This window comes from Glandiceps talaboti, chromosome 8 (assembly GCF_964340395.1).
Source record: "Glandiceps talaboti chromosome 8, keGlaTala1.1, whole genome shotgun sequence".
In the NCBI taxonomy this organism is placed as follows: Eukaryota; Metazoa; Hemichordata; class Enteropneusta; family Spengelidae; genus Glandiceps; species Glandiceps talaboti.
In genome coordinates, this window is record NC_135556.1 from 10,027,172 (window position 1) to 10,048,592 (window position 21,421).

At 35.4% G+C, this 21,421-nt stretch overlaps 1 long non-coding RNA gene across 1 annotated transcript; it reads left to right on the forward strand.

The window, feature by feature from the left end:
• Positions 1 to 6,802: 6,802 nt before the first annotated feature.
• LOC144438407 (uncharacterized) lies at positions 6,803 to 13,262 on the forward strand. Its single transcript, XR_013481057.1, has 4 exons — positions 6,803 to 6,820; positions 11,303 to 11,400; positions 11,761 to 11,828; positions 12,647 to 13,262. It is a non-coding gene; the product is annotated as an uncharacterized LOC144438407 (long non-coding RNA).
• Positions 13,263 to 21,421: the final 8,159 nt, after the last annotated feature.

The window sequence follows — 21,421 nt, forward strand, 5'->3', positions numbered from 1 at the left end:
GTATGGCATATAAGAAAGTTTTAGTTTGTACTTTTGAAGCAACAAACGGTAACTGAAAATATCGTAAAAAGTATTCGGAAGGAATAAATTTGAATAGAAATTGTAAACTAAGCAAAAGAATGATAATTCTAGATGAAGAATAAACATAATGTTTTTGTATCTTTAAAAAAGAAACAATTCTCGGTACCTACAAGAGCAATTTTGAATTACCTCATGCTATATAGTCAAAGGAGAACAAGGCAGTCGAATTATTCTCAACCACGCCTATAGTACTGTATAGCGCATGGAGCATGTGGAGTTGAAGTTATGGCATCGACCAAGCAGTCTATAGGCATTACTTTTATGACAACCCTAGGGTAGAATTCTGTTGCAGGTACCGAGAATATCTTCATCATGAAATTCGAGTGACAAAATGATGACATTTTGATGAACTAATTTATTCAATAACTTTTCAGAATATCTGTGCATAAGTGTTTCATAAATCTCTATATCCTAAGAGTGGAAGGTTAACTGCACAAGTGCACCAATTCGATGACCCAAAACTCATAGGTGTACTATAATAACCCCATTGTGTCAGTCAGCCAACGATATATTTGTTAATTCTAATAACGAAAGAGCTTCTCCTATATTGTGCTGAATTGCCTGATATTCTTAAAACTGCACAATAAAGTCGATATTATCAACAACCTGTTTCTATTTCAATATTGTTTTTAATTTAGGAACTTGGTTTTCATGTCTGCTTTTCATTGGTTGTCACTATCACATTAATGGCTTGTTGACGTATATACTGCGTAAACAATGACAGATTTCTTCCTGACTAAGGTTATAACAGTCGAATGTTTAGAGCTGACTCTGCAAGTGCCAGTTCACTCCTCGCCACTGACGTTTGAATTGGAGTGGCCTTGGCCTTGGGCAATAATAGTAGCACAACCATGTCCTGACATCCCAGCTATATAATTTAGGAGGATGTATGGCGGTTGCTATTATGTACGTAAAATTCTGAAGTTGTATTCACTTGCAGAGACTGCAGCAGTTTGTATGATATATTTTGGGGGTTGAGTATAAAGGGTTGTTATGTGTTATAGGTATGTATGAGGGATAATAGTATAAGGTGTTTTGAATACAGCGTAATGAAAAAGGTGTTACATGTGAAAACAAACAATATTATTATACAACATGTCTAAAAAGCATAATCATTTCCCTAACACATTCCTATATAATTTAGAAAGTAAAAAATGCTTAAAACTGGTCTTTTAGTGTCTTGATTTCTCAGCTCCGTAGCTTATCAATATGACAGCCACATTAATTGGCGCTATCAAATTGTCGCAATTCAATAATGGACGACTTACGGCATTATATCTCGGGATACAAGGAAGTTGTTCCAATTGTGTTAATTAAACAACAAATTTATGAACACATTCATTGTGAAATAACAAAAGTATTAAATATCAAAGAAAAAAATGACATTGGAGAAGAGATACATAGCGATCAGAGATAAATAAAAGTGAAAGTAGTACATTTACCAGTCAATCAACTGTCAAATAAGTGTTCTACATCTATACATTCAAGCATGCCATTATGCGTATTTTCCTAAAACAAATTATATTTGCATTTGAATATTTGCATGTCGTACTTCCACATCTAATCTTCAAAAAGATGAAATATCTGATGGTTGGTCACATAAAGCACCCCGTAACCATAGAGATATTTGACTTGCTAATATGGAGGGAATATTTAATTTGCGTTCAGGAATAACACTGCGGGGATCAAAACATACTCTACGAAATCAGTTTCGTCCTAGATGCACCATTACTCTTTGACGAGGTAAGCCACTATAATCGTTAGGTTTATAGTAATAATATCCTCATTCTTGCATGGTAAATTTGCAACAATATAGTCACTCGAAAATCATTATATACACGTTATATTTGCATACTGAAGTCATAAACTCCATTACTTAATTAGACGCCGAACAGACTCACTATTGCGCATAAAAGGTACGAGTGTCTGAGGTAAATCCTACAAAACTGTTATCTATCTTATGTTATACCTCAAGTGAATATATTTTTCGTCGTCGTCATCATCATCATCATCATCATCATCATCATCATCACCATCATCGGTATCATCATTATTTCAGACGGATGAGGGATCATTCAGCTGTAATTGAAAGGTTGGTGTGTCGGAAAATGGGTGTAGCGTAAGAAGACTATTTATCTCAGATGATTGAGAATAATAAGCTCAGACTATTAACTATTCAGCATAGAAGAAATACATCCACTAACTGTGCTGACAATACAGTGCTTACTACTACAAGCGGCATGGATGTGAATGACACCAGTGAATAATACGAAAATATTTCCCAACTATGTCTAGCCGTTCTGATACGTCATTTCTTCGAGCATCATCACAAACTTCGACACCCACAAGTGATTTTAACTGCATAACAACATACAATTAAAGACATCAAAATTGAACGTCACGTTTTTCACATTCATCGATAAAAGTATCAGTCACCATAACTGCCTTGATAACTTTATCCAATTACTGACACTGAACTATACAGCCTATATTGCATTGTGTCGAAATGTACAGTTGATGGTGAAGAATGGTGCCGTAAGTGAAGACCCTAACGGTATCATTTCCAAGGGTATCTTGTGTGCCGGCAGTAACTTAGACTTTGCAATATCTGAAGACGAATTGTTACTATAACATATTACCTACGTTTTTAAATAGTTTTGCTAGCTTAACTTATTTACAAAGTTTTATACCTATCCATTAGCCAATTACATATCTTCCCATATGTTCAAAGCTGGTTGAAGGGAAATATAGTATCTTTGAAAATGTTTGGTAACTTAACAAACAAAACGGGTGGTTATCGCATAGTGATTCCTACGCCAATACTTGTGTGGATTGGGTTAGCATATCTAATCTGTACAATCATTATTCTAGGTAATTCACTTGTAATTGTAACATTTCAAAAATCTACAGAACTAAGAAATAGATTGGCAAATTATTTCATTCTTAACCTTTCTGTTACCGACATCTGTTTTGGATTGCTTAATTTAACTAATTTCACACTTCTAATCTGTGGAATTGATGTGTATGGTAACTTGCTATGTCGAATTGTTACTGTACTAAACTTTATATTTATGTATACTTCAATGCTTTCTATCTTACTGGTTAGTGTAGACCGCTATATCTTTGTTACTTGGCCCTTGCATTATCCGTTGTATGTCACAAAATCACGTGTTATATGTGCTATGTTCATGTCTTGGATTATCCCTTTTCTTATAATTGTTGTCATTCCATATGTAATTGGATTATTTGTACCTTTGATTAACTATCATTGTTTATATACACCACCCCACTACAGGTATTTGTTAACTTCTTTCATTATTCTTATTCTTGTAGTACTTATCTTTATAAACTGTAGAATATTCCTCATAGTTCGCAAACAGATTCAACAAATACGTGTACAAACAAGAAGTTTAAACATTGGTGGGTCTGAAGATGGTCAGCATCCTAATCATCAAGACATGAGTAGGGTAGAATCCAAAGCACTCGTTAACTCTATGGTGTTAGCATTTACGTTTCTTATTATGTGGATCCCGTATTCAGTGATGCTATTATTGTTCTATAATGGGATTCAACATCAGGTTTCTTATCTAGAATTGGCCAGTCTTGGTTTGGTTTATAGCAATTCTGCTATCAATCCATTTTTATATGCCATGAACCGGGATTTCCGCATGGTATACAAAAAGGTTATAGTTTGTACTTTTGTAGCAACAAACGGTAACTGAAAATATCGTAAAAAGTATTCGGAAGGAATAAATTTGAAGAATGATAATTCTGAATGACGAATAAACATAATGTTATTGTAACCTTAAACAATAGCTCATTACCTTCAATTGCAATTTTAAATTACCTCATGCTGCATGGTCAGAGTCGAACAAGACAGTCGAATTATTCTCACATACACCTATAGTAATGCATAACGCATGGAACATGTGGAGCGGAAGTTATGGCATCGACCAATTGCAAGCAATCGAATAGTCATTACTTTTATGACAAACCTAAGGGGTAGAATGCTATATTGCAGGTACGGAGAATTTCTTCATCATGAAATTCGAGTGACAAAATGATGACATTTTAATGAACTAATTATTCAATAATTTTTCACAATATCTCTACATAAGTGTTTCATATATCTCTATATCCTTAGAGTGGAAGGTTAACTTCACAAATGCACCAATTCGTTGATTAAATATCAATTTGTGAAATTCTACAACCCATAACTCATAGGTGTACTATAATAATCCTTTTTTGTCAGTCAGCCAACGATATCTTTCTTATTTCTAATAAAGAAAGAGCTTCTCTTATATTGTGCTGGAGTGTCTGATATTCTTAACATGTATACTAGTAATAAAAAGCTCGATATTATCAAAAAACAATTTCAATACTGTTACAGTTCAGTAGTTTGGTTTTCATTTCTGCTTTTCACTGGTTGTCACTATCACATCAATGGCTTGTTGACGTATATGCTGCGTAGACAATGACTGATGACTTTCGTCATAACAGTCGAATATTTAGAGCTGACAATGCAAGTTTACTCCTTGCCAGTGACATTTGATTTTGAGTGCGTTTGAGCAAGATTTGAACCAAGACTGTGTCCCATCCAACCCAGCTCTATAATTTAGGAAGATGAAGATTTCTCTTATATAAATAAAATACTTAAATTGTATTCACTTGCAAAGACTGCAATAGTTTGTTTGCTCTTTTGAGTGTTGAGTATAAAGGGCTGTTATGTGTTATAGCACAGACAAGAATAGACAGATTGGGAACAAACCTTCTCCCATTGTTCGATCATAGCCTCAGGCAAACATTACTCTACTGTCATGGAAATAACTTTCCAACGTGTGGATCTGCCCGAATTCAATATAGTCTCACATAAATCAACATACCACACGATACTACGCGATATTTCGATGGGAAAGTTTGCTATCCTTCTGACAGAATCATCAAATCAATATCGGCACTTGAACTCTCATGCGAACTTGAAGCCGACTCAGATCAAATATCGTTGACATGTAAACACATACCGTCTCGTGTTGTCGACCGACACTATATACATAAACATATGATTGGCATGATGCAGGAAATTTTCCAGGTCACAGTAGACACAACACTGTTGCAATAAAAGTTAGTGTCGTGTCTTTTTACGTTGATTGCGACAGGGGTACATGCACATGCATGTTATGACTGAAAATAAAAACAATCGACTCTCAGTACCATGCTGGAAAGCCAAACATACAATAAGATGACACATTGTTTTCCAAGAAAAATTACAATCATACTGAAGATATTTTATGATGTGAAGCTAGCTTGTCTTCTTTATTAGTTAAACATCATTTTCAAATCATTTTATATGTTTTCCGTTGTACAGTTTCACTTTGATCATGGCCACACTTGTACCACTGTGGGGTCAGTGGGAAGTCTGCTCCGGTAAATTGATCGGGGAACCCATTAACAGCCTGTGTGTTCATTTTGACCTGGGTGATGAATACATAGACCCTCATGTAAACGTCAGAAATGTTACGACTATTGAATAAAGTATGTACTTTTCTGTCAAAAATCCCAGTGGGTAGGACGAAAATCCCTGAGTGTAACTTATTATAGCACCATAGAACACAACTTGCCTTATCGCCAGAATTTGTCGTACAATGTGTAACAAATTCCATATTTTTGCATTTTTAAATCCAATGTGTTCATTATATATTTATGATTTTGACCATCTCAAACAAGCAAGTGGCAATAACTCAGCTAAATCTCGCTCGATTTTCAAGCTCTTTCTGCAGAAATTGTCAGCTTCCGGTTGAAAATACTGCGAGCGGGCCTTTGACTCTCACCCGGTGACGCGGTGCTGTTTAAACAACAAAACACTGATAGTACCCAAAGAGGGACTTCGGTAGCTTTCGGTGTAACGTTGAAAGTGCTAGAGACCCTTGTAGCATACCCTAGGCAAGGATTGAGCTGTTAATCCCCAGATTAACACCTCGAACAATAGCCATTACCAATCTGTCTCTTAGTTGTCTGTGGTTATAGGTATGTATGAGGGATAACAGTATAAAGTGTTTTGAATACAGCGTATGGAAAAGGTGATATATATGAAAACAAACAATGTTATGACATGTCTAAAAAAGCATAATCATATCCCTAACATATTATTACATAGTTTATAAAGTACAACATGCGTAAACTGATACTTTAGTGTCATGATTTCTCAACACTGTAACTTATCAATATGACAGCCACATCAATTGCTGTTATAAAATCGTTGCTATTCAATATATAACGTACGGCATTATGTCTCCGGGCACAAGAATTTGTTCCCATTGTGTTAAACAGCAAATGTATGAACACATTCATTGTGAAATAACAAAAGTATTAAATATCAAAGCAACCTCTGACATCGGGGAAGATACATAGACAGCGGAGAGAAAAGTGACAACTGTGCATTTTATTTACCAGTCAATCAACTGTCAAATGACACTTCTACATCTACACATTCAAACGTGTCATTATTCGTGTTTTCCTAAAACTAATTAAAGGAATACTTGCATGTCATACTGCCACACCTAATCTTTAAATAGATCAAATATCTGATGTATCACCTAATAAAGCAACCGGTAACTATAGAGATATTTGACTTGCTAATATGTAGGGAATATTTAATTTGCGTTCAGGAATAAAACTGCCGGGCTCAAACATATCCTACGAAATTAGCTTCATCCTAGAAGCACTATCACTCTTTGATGAGGTAAGCCACTATAATAGTTAAGGTTTATAGTAATGATACCCTCATTCACCCGAATATCATTATGTACACATGTTATATATCGCATACTGAAGTCATAAACTCCATTGCTTAAACGCCAAACAGACTCACTATTGCGCATAAAAGCTATGAGTGTCTGAGGTAAATCCTACAAAACTGTTATCCATCTTACGTTATACCTCAACTGAATATATTTTTCATCATCATCATCATCATCATCATCATCATCATCATCATCAGCATCATCATCATCGTATCATCATTGTTCAGACGGATGAGGGATCATTCAGCTGTAATTGAAAGGTTGGTGTGGAGGAAAATTGGTAGCATAAGAAGACTATTTATCTCAGATGATCGAGAATAATAAGCTCAGACTATTAACTATCTAGCAAAGAAGAAATACACCCAATAATATTGCTGACAATATATTGCTTACAACAGGCGGCATGGATGTGAACAACACCAGTGAATAGTACAAAAACATTTCCCAACTATGTCTAGCCGTTGCGATTTGTCATGTCTTCGCGCATCATCACTAACTTCGACAGCAACAAGTGATTTCAACTGCAGCAGCGTTAGGAAATACAACTCAAGGATGGTATAAACTTCACAACCTAAAGTCACACGTTTTCAGAATCTGATACATAATTGCCTGCATATACAAAATATAATTGTATCCAATTACTGACACTGGACCTTGCAGCCTATCTTGCGTCGTGTCATCGTCTGGAAATGAAAAACTGATGATGACTAATAGTGGCGTAAGTGAAGACCCGAACTGTATCATTTCCAAGGGTATCTAGTTTACTGGTAGTAACTTGGATTTTGCAATATCTAAGGACGAATTGTTACTGTTACATATTACCTACGTTTTTATAGTTTTTCTAGCGTAATTCATTTACTAAGTTTTATGCCCATCCATTGGCCAATTACATACCTTCCCATACGTTCAACGCAGCAGGTTGAAGGGAGATATAGTATCTTTGAAAATGTTCGGTAACTTAACTAACAAAACGAATGGTGATATCACAGGGATTCCTCTTGTATGGAGTGTGCTAGTATGTTTGATATGTATTATCATTATTCTTGGTAGTTTACTGGTTATTGTAACATTTCAAAAAACTACAGAACTAAGAAATAGATTGGCAAATTACTTCATATTCAATCTCTCTGTTACCGACTTCTGTTTTGGATTGCTTAACTTAATACATTTGTTATTTCTACTCTATGGTATTGATGTGTATGATAACTTGCAATGTCGAATCGTTGTTGTACTAAACTTTATATTAATGTATACCTCAATGCTTTCTATCTTACTGGTTAGTGTAGACCGGTATATCTTTGTTACTTGGCCCTTGCATTATCCGTTGTATGTCACAAAATCACGTGTTATCTGTGCCATCTTCATGGCTTGGATTACCCCTTTTCTTATAATTGTTGTGTTTCCATATGTAAGTGGATTATTTGTACCTTTGATAGACAATCATTGTTTTGTTACACCACCCCACTACAACTATCTGTTAACTTTTGTCATTATTCTTATTCTTGTAGTACTTATATTTATAAACTGTAGAATATTCCTCATAGTTCGTAAACAGATTCAACAAATACGTGTACAAACAAGAAGTGTAAACAGTGGTGGGTCTGAAGATGGTCAGCATTCTAATCATACAGACATGAGTAAGGTAGAATTCAAAGCACTTGTTAACTCTACAGTGTTAGCATTGACGTTTCTTATCATGTGGATACCGTATTCAGTGGTGCTAGTATTGTTATATAATGGCATCGAATATCAAATTTCTTATCTAGGATTGGCCAGTGTTGCTTTGGTTTATAGCAATTCCGCTATCAATCCATTTTTATATGCCATGAACCGGGATTTCCGCATGGTATACAAAAAAGTTTTAGTTTGTACTTTTGTAGCAACAAACGGTAACTGAAAATATCGTAAAAAGTATTCGGAAGGAATAAATTTGAACAGAAATTGTAAACTAAACAAAAGAATAGTAATCCTAAAGGAAGAATAAACAGAATGTTATTGTAAGCTTAAAAATGAAGCAATTCTCGGTACCTAAAATAGCAATTTTACAAAATTACCTCATGCTAGATGTTCAAAGTAGAACTAGACGGTCGAATTATTCTCAAACATTCCTATATAGTGTACACATGTTGACTGACAATAAGGGCGGTAGCGTATGTTTGTTCCCGAGGGACTAGCCAATCACACCAGAGCAGTCTCGTTCCATCCCCGTGATTACTGCATTTGTTTTTTAGAGTTTTTCTCAGAGACGATGTTGGCCAGCTCTTCTTTCGAAATTTTGACGAATCGAGCAAAAAATTCATTGCTTTGGCCGCTGCTTGCGGTCGTAGTTGCAGCCGAGCCAGACATGTCTACAAAATTTGTTGTTCTTTGAAAATGTCGTGTGTATTCCCGCGCATAGATGACGTCATCATGAGGCACTAATCGATGTAACTAGTCCCTAGGGACTAGCTCCGTCGATTAGTGCCTGGTACGTCATTTATCCGGGAACAGCATGAGAATGGTCCTTAACATGTGATATCGCATTGACCAATCATGACCGCGAGGTGAGTACGCAGTGTGTTATAATAATGCATAGCGCATGGAGCATGTGGAGCGGAGGTTATGGCATCGACCAAGCAATCGAATAGTCATTATTTTTTATGACAAGTCTAGGTGGTAGAATTCTATTGCAGGCACCGAGAATTCATTCACCACGAAAATCGAATGCCAAAATGATGACATTTTAATGAACTAATTATTCAATAATTTTTCACAATATCTCTACATAAGTGATAAGTGTTCCATATATCTCTATATCCTTAGAGTGGAAGGTTAGCTGCATAAGTGCACCAATTCGTTGATTAAATATCAATTTGTGAAATTCTACAACCCATAACTCACAGGTATACTATTGTAATCACATTGTGTCAGTCAGTCAACGATATTTTTTTCTTTCTAATAAAGGATGAACTGTTCTTATATTGTTCTGAATTGTTCAATATTCATACAATGTATAATAAAAGTTCGATATTATCAAAAATATGTTTCTATTTCAGTATTGCTATATTTGAGTAGTTTGGTTTTCATATCTGCTTTTCACTTTTCGTTGTCACTATCACATCAATGGCTTGTTGACGTATATGCTGCGTAGACAATGACTGATGACTTTAGTCGTATCAGTAGAATATTTAGAGCTGACTCTGCAAGTGGCAGTTCACTCCTCGCCATTGACGTTTGATCTTGAGTGCCCATGTCTTTGTGCAAGCATTGGACCACGACTTTGTTCCAGCCAACCCAGTTATATAATGTAGGAAGATGGAGATTGCTATTATGTAAATAAAATATGTATTCACTTTCAGAGACTGCAATATAGTTTGCATGATCTTTTGAGATTTGAGTATAAAGGGCTGTCATGTGTTATAGGTATGTATGAGGGAAAATAGTATGTGTTTTGAATACAGCGTATGGAAAAGGTGTTATATATGAAAACAAACAATGTTATGACATGTCTAAAAAGCATAATCATATCCCTAACATATTACTACATAGTTTATAAAGTAACAAAATGCGTAAAACTGGTGTTTTTAATGTCTTGCTTCACAACTCTGTAACTTATCAATATGATAGCGAAAATAAATTCGATACTGGGCGACTTACGGCATTATGTCTCTGGGCACAAGACTTTTTTCCCATTGTGTTAAACAACAGATTTGTGAACACATTCATTGTCAAATAACAAAAGTATTAAATATCAAACAAACTCCTGACATTGGGGAGGAGACATATAAATCAGAGATAAAAGTGAAAGTAGTACATTTACCAGTCAATCAACTGTCAAATAAATGTTCTAAATCTATACATTCAAACATGTCATTATTCGTGTTTTCCTAAAACTAATTAAAAGAATATTTGCATGTCGTACTGCCACATCTAATCTTCAAATAGATCAAATATCTGATGTATCACCAAATAAAGCAACCGGTAACTATAGAGATATTTGACTAGCTGATATGTAGGGATGGAATTAAATATTTACTTTGATTACTAAAACTGCCGGGCTCAAAACATACCCTAAACTACTCGCGAATTAGCTTGGTCCTCAAGGCACCGTCACTCTTTGACGAGGTAAGCCATCATAAAAGGGGGATGTATAATTAATTCATATTCCTGCATGGTAAAAATAGAACAATATAGTCACCCGAAAATCGATATATACACGTGTTATATTTGCACACTAAAGTCATAACGCCATGGCTTAAACGCAAAAAAGACTCACTGTTGCACATATAATCTCGGTGTTTCTGAGGTAAAGCCTATAAAGATGTTCTCCATATGTTAGGTTATACTTCAGATGAACATATTTTTCATCATCATCATCATCATCATCATCATCATCATCATCATCATCATCATCATCATCATCATCATCATCATCACTATAGATTTATTTCAGACGGATGAAGATCACTCTGTTGGTCAAGTAAAGGGAGGAATTGTCATTTAAAGGTTGGCGTGGCAGAAAATGGGTACTAAAATCAAAGTAAGTTCATTATTTTCCAAATTTCCTTTTACATGACGAATAACAGTAACGTTACGTGTGATAAAGAAGAACAGTTGTTGTCCTTTGCTTTCCGAAGTCCACACTGAGCTTGTCACCCAGATCAAAAATTTAGTAAGCAAGTCTTCAATTACCCTCAATATGCTAATAGTTGGTAGAGGTAGCATAAGTTGGGTCTGATTACCAGAACCAGATGTGTCCAAAAAACGTGTACTATATATACGGACAGGTACTTTGCTAGAAATGTTGTACACCACAAGCTACGCCATCTCACATTCTGAGTATTGGAAATTACCAATATTTAAATAACATACATAAGTGTCTGTGTCCACTTTTTTACAGTCACCAAGCCACTGCAGTTACATGTCCTAAATCGGAAAAACCAACAGCTTACATAAATTTTATAACAGGTAGGACACGCTTTTGACTATTGTTGTAAGCAAGGCTATCAACTTTTGGCCTACCATGCACTATTTGTAATGTTTATGCACATCATATTGTGGTGATTACATATACCATTGCCCTGCCATCCCCGATCTACTTCTTTCCCATATCTGAAATCGTGATCTCATATTCATAACTGGTAATATATGTTAAAAATTAACTTTAAACAATAAATTTTATGTACAACACTTAATTTTTCTTCTTCATGTTTCAACTTTAAATGAGTGTACTGCAAATCTGATGCATTCTCAGACATCATGATTGAATCTCCTTTAGGTATAGTGCAATACACGACCAACTTTCACTGTACATTATTTTTCTACATTGTCACCAATATTTTGCAAACAATATCATATCAACCAAAATTTGTTTTTAACTGAAAAAGTTGTTCTCAAATCTGATAAAGCCATTTATTATCTTTGAAAGAGTGAGTTTCCATTACTATATGTAATTACACAGATAGGTCGTTGTGCCCTAAAGGTTCAATGACCAAAATCACTCAAATAAACATACATACATACTCACACACACACACACACACACACATACACACACACGTACGTACGTACATACATACATACATACATACATACATACATACATACATACATACATTTAAAATGATGCACACATACACAATTTAGTTTGATTAGAAATTGGTTGGATGTCAAATTCTTACAATTTTCATATAATTGTTTCAACTTTTATTGAAATAAACAAAGACTAACACTTTTTTCTTTTCTTTTCTTTTTTGGTATGTCATGGATTCGCCTTGCAACTGAAGATATCCAAGTGGAGAGGAAGACAACTGCAACAGACATTCCTGCATTCATTATTACCCTTACAAACCAACACTTACATCCTTGCTGATACAACAGACATTCAAACACACTACAGTCATCAACTTTACCAACAAACACGTCCATCAGCCAACTACATACCTTCCCATACGTTCAAAGCTGGTTGAAGGGAAATATCTTTGAAAATGTTTGGTAACTTAACTAACAAAACGGGTGGTAATATCATAGTGATTCCTACGTCAATACTTGTGTGGATTGGGGTAGCATATCTAATCTGTACAATCATTATTCTAGGTAATTTACTTGTAATTGTAACATTTAAAAAATCTACAGAACTAAGAAATAGATTGGCAAATTATTTCATTCTTAATCTTTCTGTTACCGACTTCTGTTTTGGATTGCTTAATTTAATGAATTTTTCACTTCTAATCAATGAAAATGGTTTTTATGGTAACTTGCAATGTCGAATCGTTACTGTACTAAACTTTATATTTATGTATACTTCAATGCTTTCTATCTTACTGGTTAGTGTAGACCGATATATCTTTATCACGTGGCCCTTGCATTATCCGTTGTATGTCACAAAACCACGTGTTATATGTGCCATTATCATGTCTTGGATTATCCCTTTTCTCATAATTGTTGTTATTCCACATGTAAGTGGATTATTTGTACATTTGAATGACCATCTTTGTATTTTTACACCACCCTACTACAGCTTTCTGTTAACCTCTATTGTTATTCTTATTCTTGTAGCACTGATTTTTATAAACTGTCGAATATTCCTCATAGTTCGTAAACAGATTCAACAAATACGTGTACAAACAAAAAGTGTAAATATTGGTGGGTCTGAAGATGGTCATCATTCTAGTCATCCAGACATGATTAGAGTAGAATTCAAAGCACTTGTTAACTCTGCAGTCTTAGCATTGACGTTTCTCATTATGTGGACACCTTATTCATTGCTTTTATTATTGTCATTTCATGATATTCAACATCAGAATTCTTATCTACAATTTGTTAGTGCTGGTTTGGTTTACAGCAATTCCGCCATCAATCCATTTTTGTATGCCATGAACCGGGATTTCCGCATGGCATATAAGTCTTGGTTTGAACTTTGTACCCAATAACCGACAGTAACCGCAAATACTGTATTAATTAATGTAGTTGGAATGAATATGTGGACTGAAATTGTAAAGAATATAAATGACATACTTAATACTAGATAATGAAGAAACATAAAGTTGTAACCTTGAGAGACGAGTACATGAAATGAATATTATTACATTTTAATGAACTATTGAATAATTTCATGATTATTTCATATATCTTTATATTTGTATGCTATGTTACTTATTATATCTACCACATCGGATTATAGCCATGCAAGTCGGCAATTGATTAATGACTACATTTGAAAGGAAAATATCACCTTTGACGTTATGTCATGGTATACTAAAAACATTTACGTCTTTATCTTATGGATATCTTTTTACCATCTAACAAAGAAAACCCTTTATATTGTGTTGAACTGTTCTGTGTTGTTAAAATGTATAATAAAAGTATAGTATTATCCAAATATGTCTCTGTTGTATTTCAGTAGTTTGGCTGTCATGTGTGCTGTTCTTTGGTTGTCACAATTACGTGTTCATTAGTGGATTAATGATGTATATGGCGAGTAGATAAGACTGTCCATTTCCTGACTAACGTCTATAATGATCGAGTGGTTAGAGCTGAGTGCAAGTTACCAGTTCACTTCTTGCCGCAGGTGTATGCTCTTGAATGACCAAGTCATTGGGCAAGAAATTAACTATGATTTTGCCCCCCAGTGAACCCAACTGCATAATCGTAGACCTGCTATGGATAGAGGTTGCTGTGAGTGAACGCTTTTATCTTATGATAAAGGTTCTAATGGACTGTGTGTTCTCAAGGGAGTTAAAAAGCAGATCCAGGGTCCGGGAGTAATATTTGTAAAGCGTTTTGAGCAAAGTGTATGGAAAATGCACTGTATATAAAACTAACATTATTGTTATCATAGAATTACGACATGTGCGTAAATCATAATCGTTTCCAATGACACAGTAGTACATAGTTTATAAGGATACATAAATTTGATCCATAATGTCTTATTTTTGTCAATTCTGTAACGTATCAATAATATGACAGTTAAATTACTTGCTATTATAAAATCGTCAATGTTATCAATCAATTAAACACAATGAACGAACCGCAAAATTAGGTCACCGGACACAAATAATTCATTCTTGGTGTATTAAATATCAATAAGAACATGTTCATTATGGAATAACAATATTAAATATCAAAGTGATGTCAGACCTCGGGGAAGATACATAGAAATCCGTGAGAAAAGAGAAAGTAGTACATTTACGAATCAATCAATCAACTGTCCAATTATCACATTGCATCTATACGTTCAAATATGTCATGATTCGTGTGTTCTGTAAAGACAATTACTTAAAAAGCCTGTTTCCATGCCAATCTTCCACGTTTACTCTAATCTTCAAACAGATCAGATGTTTAGCGTTTCATCAAATTAAAGTGATCAGTAACGTTAACTATGATACCTGACTTGCATGAACTTAGGGAATTAGGCCTTCCCATGGAGTACTGAGGTTGCCCGACAAAACACATATCCTGACCTACTGGAGAAGTTTGTGTTGTTCAAGAAATACTATCATTCTTGGACGAGAGGTAAGCCATATATTACATCATGACTGCATGGTATACGTGGAACGATACAGTCACTCCACTGTCAACATATGCACGGCTTACATTTGCACAGAGAAGACATAAACTCCGTGTGTAAACACGAAAAATCACTATTGTACCAAAATCCTCAGAACATTATCAAAAGGATTGTCCGAGGTAAAAACCATCTGAAGCTGGAATGGATGTTTACAGAAATATTTTTTATCTACAGGTGAAAATCATGCAGCTGCTCAGGTCAAAGACAAGCTTCGTATCCGAAGTTTACTGACTGGGGATAATTCTTGCAACAAGATATTTTTCAAAGACGGTTGAGAACAAAAGAAGCACAAACTATAAACAATATCTGACACAAGAATTATTCATGACAAATCGCGAACTATAGGCTACAAATATGATAAGGATATGAACACCACCAATAATGTAAACACATTTCCTACCGATTTTCCATGGAATTTTAGCCCTTTCATTACCAACTCGCTATTGTTGCCACTCGTTATGTCTTCGATCAATACCACAAATATCATCAACAGCAGAAGATAGCATATTACTCAAGGATAAACTTTACACTCTAGCCAAGTCCCTCGCATTACCAATCTGGCACTTTAATCAAGTCACCATAACAGTCTGCATTACAAATAGAGAACTGTGTCCAATTACTGACATTGAAGCCAAGAACCGTATGTTTCATTGCATCAAGTACAACGTTGTCATGGAAATTCACTGTTGATGACGGAGAGTTTTACACATGACATGACCCAAACTTAATCATTGGAATTGCCTATGTGCTGACAGCAACTTGACTTTATATGATCATATCATGGGACGAACTGTTACTCTCTTAGCACACTGAAAAAAACTAAAATTATTTTTGAACTGTTTTAAATATAGTTTGTTCTATTTTGGATTGAACTGTTAGTGCATACAAATCATTCTTACAGATAACAGTATGTTTCAGACGCGTTGAAAAGGTACAACGTCTACAAACTTGAAAATGTTAATGAACTTAACTAATAATACTGGAGGCCATATTATAAACTTAGGGATTCCCACAGCAGTACTTGTTTGGACGGTGTTAGTGTATCCATTATGTGTAATTGTTATGTGTGGTAATTTGCTAGTAATCGTAACATTTACAAAGTGTAAAAACCTAAGAAATAGAATGGCAAACTATTTAATACTTAATCTTTCTGTTACCGACTTCTGTTTTGGATTTGTTACTACTGTGTCTTATCCATTTGTTCTCTTTGGGATTTTCGGTGTGCATCCAGGTTTGTTATGTCGAATCGTTCTTGTATTTCTGTACACTTCAATGCTTTCTGTCCTGCTGGTTAGCTTAGACCGATATATCTTTATTACTTGGCCCTTGCATTATCCGTTGTATGTCACAAAGTCACGTGTTGCATGTGCCATCTTTATATCTTGGATTATCCCTTGTCTTGTTGTAGTTGTTATTCCGTATATTGGCGGACTATTGCTAAACCAGGTTGACAATTTCTGTACATTTACACCACCACACTATGGCCATCTTTTGACTTCTTTCGTAATTCTTATTCTTGTAGCACTTATCTTTATAAACTGTAGAATATTCCTTATTGTTCGTAAACAGATTCAACAAATACGTGTACAAACCAGAAGTGTAAACATTGGTGGATTTGAAGATGGTCATCATTCTAATCATCAAGACATGAGTAGGGTAGAATTCAAAGCACTTGTTAACTCTACAGTGTTAGCATTGACGTTTCTTATTATGTGGACGCCGTATTCAGTGGTGACATCATTGTCATTTCAGGGCATTCAGTATTCCAGTTCGTCTATCTCATTTGTTACCTCTGGTTTACTTTATTGCAATTCTGCTATCAATCCATTTTTGTATGCCATGAACAGGGATTTCCTCGTAGCATATAAGAAAGTATTAGCTTGCACTTCCTGTACAAGGAATAGTAACTGAGAACACTTTGAAAAGTAGTTGGAAGGTATACATTTGAACAAAAATTGTAAATATAAATATAAAATGTTCTGCTATGAAGAAATAACCTACAATTAACGAAAGCCTTAAATTGTAAATCACTTCGTCATGGAGTAGAGTGACAAATTGAATACACTTGAATGATAATGACTATTTTTCTTTACGTGAACAAAAAATGCCACCACTAACAAATTAAATATCATAGGTGTATACGTACTACTTATAGAACGTTTGTGTTTGATGGTATTTTAATTATATTTAAATGTATTAACATTACGTAAAGGTTAACAGGTGGTCGTCTCAATTAGCATAGGGGACCTGTATATAAGGATGCCTCAACGTCAGAGACTCTCGTTGCCATTCTGAATTTTGCTCCTCGTGTGTCATTTTGTGAAATTGCGGTTTTCGAAAATGGAGTTCGATGGTGATAAGCGAAAACCTCCTCAATGCAAGACTTGCAAGAGACCAGTCAAAGGACATGATGGTCCAACTGGAGAAGCCTCCAAGTTTGGAGTAGATATTGTATTGGTGTAAAACAGGAAAACGGTATAAACGAAGGAGCGGTTGGTGGAGAGACGATTGAGAACAACGATACTGATAGAGATGTATTGATGCGAGCTGTTGGTGAACTTTCACGTCGTGTTGAGCACCTGACAATGACTGTTAATGGCATGTCTGAGGCTCAGTTGACTATGCAAGAGCGGTTGACAAAATATGAGAGGGATAAGGATACACAGGAGAAGCTAATAAGGGACAATGACGCGCGAGAGCGACGACTAAAGCATGAATGTGATGAAGGCATATCTGCTTCTGCTTTTCATGTTTCTTCAAAGACTGCTTCGCTTGGAGCAACGGCGGGAATTCGGAATACCTCTTTCCCTGTCCAAGAAAAGACTTTACGAGCAGCTAAAAGTGGTGAGTTCATAGACTTAGCAGATCTGATATCGTTTCAAACGAACCATGAATTCAGTGACAATGATGTAACGGTAGAGCATGGCGAGTTTATCATACGACCGCGAAGAAGGAGAAGAACAATAGACAATTTTGATGACTGGCTGTCAGCATGGAACATTTATGAAAGCATTCTTGTAGCTGAACATTTGGTACCTTACAATGATTTATTATCCTATAGACAATTGATACAAGACTGTAATAAGAAGTATTCATGGTATTCAGTGTATAGCTATGATGTTAAATTTCGCTACAAACTTGCCAACAATCGTCAGTTGCGTTTCAGTTCTATTGATATTGATCTCTTTGTAACCACGTTTGATTCTTCCACGGTTAAATCAAGCAATAGAAAGTGTTTTAGATGTGGTAGTTTCGATCATAGAGTAAGAGATTGTCCATTTCCGCCGGAATATTCGTTGGCGGAGAATAAGAAGGAAACGAAGATATCAAAAAAGTATGAGAAATGGGTTCATGACGGAAAAGAAGGTTGCAATTTGTTCCAATCTGGCAATTGTCGATATGACAAATGTAAACGAGCACATGTATGTAAACGATGTCGAGGTCCTGAACCCGCGAATACATGTAAATGTAGCAGCTAAATCTCCTTTCAATTCCGATGTGTGGGAAAAATATCTTTCTTCTCACCCGAATAGAGAGTTTGTAAATAGATTGTTACATAATATTTCATATGGTGTTAATATAGGTTTTAAGGGCCAAAGGGTCAGTCGTATATGTACCAATTGGCCTTCTTCTCTCAAATACCACGAGGCAGTTGAAAAGTATTTGATGAATGAGATTAGGAAGGGTCGTAAAGCTGGTCCGTTCATCTACCCTCCATTTGAAAATTTTGTTGGGTCGCCAATGGGTGCCTTCCCTAAGAAGCGCTCGAAGTCATAAAAGGTGCATATATTTCCCTTAGCTTTGTTGCAAATAAGCTGCTTGTTTTTAAAGAAAGTCTGTCAACACATTTGTGAAGTTACTATCTCTTTATACAATAAATCCATAATATCTGAACAGATGAAAGTGGATATCAGAAACTCATCAGTGGCCGAAATTTTACACTTCGCAAATGTCAAAAATGTTTTACAAAACCCTCTACACAGTTGAGATTTCCCTGTCTCTATGATGTCTGCCAGAAGAAATAAGATAGAGGTGTGGGTACAATATTGCTTAGTGCGGGGTTGCTATGTCAATGCTAAAATCCAAAGGACTTACGGAGGCAGCAATGGCTTGTATGCTCCCCAGGGAGTTGAGAAAGTATAAAATGACGTTACGGCCTATACATAGGCCGCATCCGGGTATTCATTATGGCTTTTAGCACCGTAAACTAACACCATTGTTGTCATTAAAGCTAAAAGATATGTATACAACACCTGGAAAGAAAAATTGAGTCTTCTTCCTTTCCCTGGCATATTACTTCAAAATTTGGTAAATATACAGTGATCTTAAATGTCGTGTTTCCGACATTGTGTTACCTTATCAATAGGATATTACAAATTCATGTCATAAAATCGCCATTGTCATAATTTCAATACAAAGACTGGCTTGTAAAACTACATCTTGCGGCATCTGAATTCGTTCCCATTTCGTCCAAAAGAATAATAGCTTTTTTATTAAATAGCATTCATTATAAAATATTTTAAAAGGATTTCAGGGAAGATACATTGAAATCAGTGAGGAAATTACAAGTATTAATATTTCCAAATCGATTAACTGCCAAATTATAACACACTGTATCTAGACATTCGAACATCTTATTCATGCGTTGTGGTGTTCCTTGCTGTCCCTCCAAGGTAAATAAAATCAATAATAAAGAAACGTACACTAATTACAGATTACAAAGTACAAATTACAGATGCACTAGCTTTTCGCCCTATCACGTGTAATTATTGCAATCTTCGAACGAGTCACATGTCTGTTGCCCCCCCCCCTCCGCCCATTATAAAGAAGAAATAACTATTAAAGTGTCTGACTTGCAAGCACTTGGGGAATTGAACATTTCCATGAAAGAGTGTTGCTGCCTAGTACAAACAGATCCTGAACTACTAGCGAAATTGCATAGTTAAATGTTAATCGATACAGTCACCCTAAAATCAACGTACTCCCCATATGGTCACTTACAGAGAAGGCGATGTAAACCTTCAAAACAAAATAGTAAAATAATGATCGGAGTGAAACCAACTAAGATGTCATCCATCGTAAGGTATATCTCATCCGAATGTGTACTTTTAATAAATATGTGTTTTGTCTAAAGATCATTGCACTGCCATGGAAAACCTTTATGTGAGCATCCAAAGTTTGGTGAAGATGTGTGTCTTGTAGCAAGATTGTTAAGAAAAAAGGCTGGGAATAGCAATCATATACTAAAAGACTATCGGGCAGAAGTATTCCAACAATCACTTGTGCTGATGATAGAGCTTAAACTACAGAAACATCTATAGACGTGAGCAATGCCTATAATATACATTTAAGCAGTTCGTAGCCTTCTTTTTGATTACCCACTATCTGCTACGGCACGCGTTTAAAATCTTTGATAATTTACTATGCATTTCACGGATATCTTATGATAATTATATTACTTTACAATGGTGGCAGTGGTGGGATGTGTTAGCAGTAGATTTGGAACTGGTGGCAGCGGTAGGATCATGCCCAAATCACAAATGTAAACTTAGTTAGTTTTAAAAAGTGAGTCAAAATAAAATGTGGCCCTCCTCTAATTTCTATTTTCTGTAATATGATAATATGACCCTCCCCCGAGGACCGATTTGTGCAAAGTGACCCCCCCCCCCCCATTCCCCTGGTTCTACCCCTTTTGTAATTACTGAAGACTCCCTAAATGGGCATTACTTGATAAATATTTTTTTTCTGGTTATAGGGGACGATCATTCGTGGAAAGGGAAAGGTTGACATCCAAAGTTTGGTGGTTGTGGAACCTTTATGTATTACAGCAAGATTATTTATCAAGGACATTCTGGAATATTCAGTATTAACTGCAATCACTAGCTAATAGAAGTTATAACATTCATCAGTTCTGTGGCCGAAAGATTGTAAATTGCATTCCACATGGATGCGAACAATACCAATGATACAACTGAAGTTTCAAAAGTACTTT